This window comes from Poecilia reticulata, linkage group LG8 (assembly GCF_000633615.1).
Source record: "Poecilia reticulata strain Guanapo linkage group LG8, Guppy_female_1.0+MT, whole genome shotgun sequence".
Lineage (NCBI taxonomy): Eukaryota > Metazoa > Chordata > Actinopteri > Cyprinodontiformes > Poeciliidae > Poecilia > Poecilia reticulata.
Window position 1 is genome coordinate 27,539,809 of NC_024338.1, and position 4,684 is coordinate 27,544,492.

A 4,684-nucleotide genomic window follows, 5' to 3' on the forward strand; every position below is an offset into this window, starting at 1 on the left:
CTCTCTCTCTCTCTCTCTCTCTCTCTCTCTCTCTCTCTCTCTTTCTCTCTCTCTCTCTCTCTCTCTCGTTTGGCAGAAGAAGCGGCGGCGCGTTTGGTCGGAGTGCGAGGAATGCGGCCGGCGGTTCAGCCGCATGTCGCTGCTGAAGGCGCACCGCCAGACGCACGTCGCCGGCGACTCTGCCGCCGCCGACACGTCGTCGTCGTCGTCACCGCCGGCCGGCGCCGCCTCGCCGCTGCGCTGCTCCGAATGCGGCAAGAGGTTCTCGTCCAACACGCGGCTGCACAGCCACGTCCGGACCCAGCACCCCGACCAGTCCTGAGGCTTTTACTTTGAAAGGCAGCAGGAAGTGGGATCAGCGATGCCCGTTTACCTCGGAGCCAGAGCAGAGTTCTGGTCTGGTCGTGGAATCCGGATCCGCCTGATTCTGCAGCCAGAAGGAACTTTTCATGAACCTTTTTAGGGTTTAAAGCAGAAGAATTTAACTAAGGGAACCAGAACCAGAACCAGAGGTCCAGATCCGGGCCGTCTGGTACTCAGCTGCAGCTCAGTCAGAACCACAGAACGGTTAGTCTGCCTCCGTTTTTACCAGAATTTCTCTTTCTGACGAAGTAAGAAAGTAAAACGAGGTTCTGAGAACTTCCCGACCGGAACCAGAACCAGAACCACTTGGACTTCTGTTTTTTCAGGAAACCAGAGAGGATCTCTGATGTGCAGGACTCAGAACTTTAATTCATTTAGACATCATCTTGTTGAATTCCTCAGAATCGGAACCAACCGGACCCGGAGAACCGAGGCGCTCTTCTTCTTCTCCTCCTCCTCGGTGTGTAAATCAGTCCTCCAGGTGGACAGGAAGTGACCTCACGCTCTGAGGCTTCCCGCCGCCTGACGCTTTGTTTGGCTCCTCTTGTCGGATCAGAACCAGGCTTTCTAAGTGCCACCGGACTCTTCCTGGTTACTCTCCTGACTCCCGCTCTACTTCCTGTCGGCCATGTTGCTTCAGATGTTTACAGAGGAGCCGGTCGGTCCGCGGCGGCGTCACACCGTCACTGCCAGCCAGATGTAACGTCACAACGAGCCGTTTGCTTTTCCCTCCCTGCTGAGCGGAAAAGGCTTAAAATAAAACGGCAGAGTATTAAAATATAACATAAAACTAAACTTTGTTCCTGCACAAAGTCATGGGACAGATTAATTAAAGGTTTTAGCACTTAAATTAGATGGATGATCAGAAAGGCTCTTACTGTTTTACCAAGATTTAAGCTTAAAATTAAAAATTTTATATATAAAAAAATGGATGCAAAAAACTATTCAACCATTTTAAGATGCAATAACATATGAAAATGTAATAAATGATATTAAAACAATTAAATTCAATATTGGATGTTTTTTAAAAAGAAAATTTTAATTATTTAAAGATTAAAGATCAGAAAGAAAATCCCTGAAATTTGCACTTTCACTTTGAAAGCGATTTGGAATAAAATGATTGATTTTAGTTCTGTTAAATGTTGAAATGACAGACATTGAGCTTCATATTAATTTATTTATTTTATTCGAGTTTTCGCCGTGGCACAAAAATCATGAATATTTTACATTTGACTATAATCTTTTAAAAAATTCTGATTTTGTTTATGGATGCAGAAAATGTCCTGTTGTTATGAGCGCGACTCATTTATCCTGGAATGATTTTCCTGCCTAAAATCACAGATTTTTAGTAGTTTTTATCTCAGAGGATCAGCTGACAGATTGATCTCACGGTTCTCGGTTCTTCTCGTAAACACAGACTCTGTTTTTATCCTTTCGTTTCTCGCCTCGTGATGAAGCTCCTGGTTTCTAATCGAAGATGAAGGTCAGGATCTGCAGAGCGTTTTCGGTTTGGTCTCTGCCAACCCGGCGTGTAAAAAAAAAAAAAAGAATAAAAAACCTTGTTGGGGGTTGATTTTATCGTTTATTAACCTTTTTTGCTTCGCTGACATCCGAACTTCTGCGAACGCCGCGTGTTCGGTTGGACCGACTCGTTTGCACTCTCAGCCTCCACCGTGTTCACATACCTCATTTTTTACAAGTGTTTCTGTGTCCAAACAGACCCGATTACCTCAGATGTACAGCGCTGATATTTGGATACGTTGAAGTGGATTTTCTTGGAGTTTTTTAAAGCAAATCGTTTGTTTTTCTGTTTGGGTGCGTGTCAGAAAATCACACGAGAACCTGAAGCTGTTTGGTAAAAAACAAACATTTAAATGTTAGAATCTGAGGGAATACAAATACTTATTTATTTGCTCTTGGTAGAGATTTATTGACAGGATTCGACCAAATAGATTTTTAAATCTTGAGGAAAATTAGTAGAAATGTACGGAAGCCTTTAACTGCCAGAACCTGGATATGATTCCAGATATAAATCTCGTCTCTCCTTCTCAATCACAGCAGGTTTTGCTGTTTTACTGTCGCAACATTGACTTAAAGAAAATATAAAATAAATCTACAACAAGGTTTTTAAATCATGTTGAAGCAAAAGTTTTCTTGTTTTGGCATGTTTTGCAAACGTTCCATTTCAAATTTATCAAAGTTTTAGTCTTGGGGGGGGGAAAAAAGCATTTATATACCACCAAATTAATAACTATTAATCTAATCTGTGTAGCAAAATTTATTTATAAGGAAAGCAACGTTCTTGTGATTAATTGTAATTTTAATATATAGGCTGATTTACTTTTTAAATATTTTAAATCAAGTTATTTTAGTTGCACTCACCTTTATAAATAAACTTAAATATCACAAAGATTTATCATGTAATTTTGGGAATAAAAATAATGAAATTAAATTGTTAAACACTTTAATTTGGGAAAAGAAGAGAATTATGTAAAATGCTCCCAAAAATATGAAACAAGTTGATAATTTTGACTAAAAATGAGAATAAATGAAAGGTTTTTTTTTACCGAGCAGCTTCAGTTCAGTGTTTTGATCCGGTTTCGGAGGAGAACTGGAACCAGGTGAGCGTTACCTGCTGGTTACCTGGAGTCCTCCCACAGCCGCTGTGATCATGTGACCTCTTGAACCAATCACTGCTCCTCCTGTCATGTTTACAAAGCCATGAGAGAGAAATGCACCCGCGTGGAAATTAAAGCATCGGCGCGACCTGTTGTCTAGATTGTCTTAATAATAAAATATTCCCAATGCAAACCAACATTTTAACATAAACTTTGATTGATCTGATGTAATGTTTCAGAGATAAAGCAATAATTTAAGCCAGATTAAAAGTTTCCCCAGGCGCGCTGATGTCCGGCGGGTGCGCGTCTCTCCGTTTCTAAAGGAGGCTGGGCGCCGTGACGTCGGGTTCGTCTCGCCCTCTGAGGCGCATCCAGACGCCGTGAACGTGTACATATATCTCAGCTGTTTGTGTTTTATTTGAAGAGAAAACCATGTTACTGTTGAGCCTCCGGCAGCGGAGGCGGCTAAAAAGGTCAGCTGAGCAGGGCGGACAGACGGACGGACTCTGGGGCTCCTCAGGGAGTGACTCTCGGTCCTCCTGATGTTCGATGTAGGTGTGGGGGTGAAAGGGACGTTTTTAAATATCTTTCATTTGATTTTTTTTTTACAGAACTATCTGTTTTTATTAATGCAGCCAAACGTGACTGATGTTCATATTCTTATGGATTTCCTCGTTGTTTTTGTACTTCGGACATCTTGTTTCTACTTCCTGTATGATGTCGATGAACTGTTTGACAAAGAAAGTTCATCTCTGTGTTTGTTTGGATTTGATGCAATACTTTTATAAAATATAGCGTGTTTTTTGTAATTCTGATGAACCGATGTAAACGTTTCTTCAGTCTGAACATGAGTGATGAAGAGCATGGAGCCTTCAGCCTTCATCAGAAGAAATGCAGACCAATCATCAGTTTGTTTTAATTCATGCTCTGTGTCTGTTATTTAACTGATGATGTGATGACGATGAAGGCCACGGTGGAGGTGTTTTTGTTTCGTTTCTAATATTTCTGACCTGTTTTAGTCAATGAGACCGGGTACTTTTAATGTAAAAATCTAAATAAATGTTCCCAACCACACATCGCAGCCTGCTGTCATCAGGGTTTAGCTTCTGAAATATTTTCCCTTCAACATCTTGAATATTTGAAATAGTTGGAAGAAATGTAAATATGGAGCGATCGATCAAAAGAAAATGGTCTGAAATGGAACTTTGTCAAAACTGAATTTCTTGAAAGTGTTCACCAAACTGACGGCAAAATCAAGACCAGAAAGTTCAAATACTTTGACTCGTTACTCAGTCAGATGCACTCGTCACTCATCCTGCCCGTTTGTCTACTCAAAGTCCGGTCTGCATAGTGAGGCGTGAACGCTATCTGACCTCTGACCTCTGGTCCTCCAAACCTCGGTCTGGGTTCGGTTGAAGTGAACTCTGGTTCAGTTTGAATCCATATCTAAATACCAGAGACCGCTTCAGAAGCAGGAAGTGGACTACAGCGCAGGGCATTCTGGGTAAATACAACCAAAGCTAACATGTTAGCCTAGCGCTAGCAGCAGAAATGGCTCCTGGTCTTTAGCCTAAAGAGAAATCCTCCAACCGCYAAAATCCTCCATCTTGTTTCCATCTGGTGAAGAAGGAAGTTGCTCTCAGTGTCTTCAGAGGTWTTTGTGTCGTTTCCTTCAGTGGTTCTTGGTGCAGCGCCCCCACAGG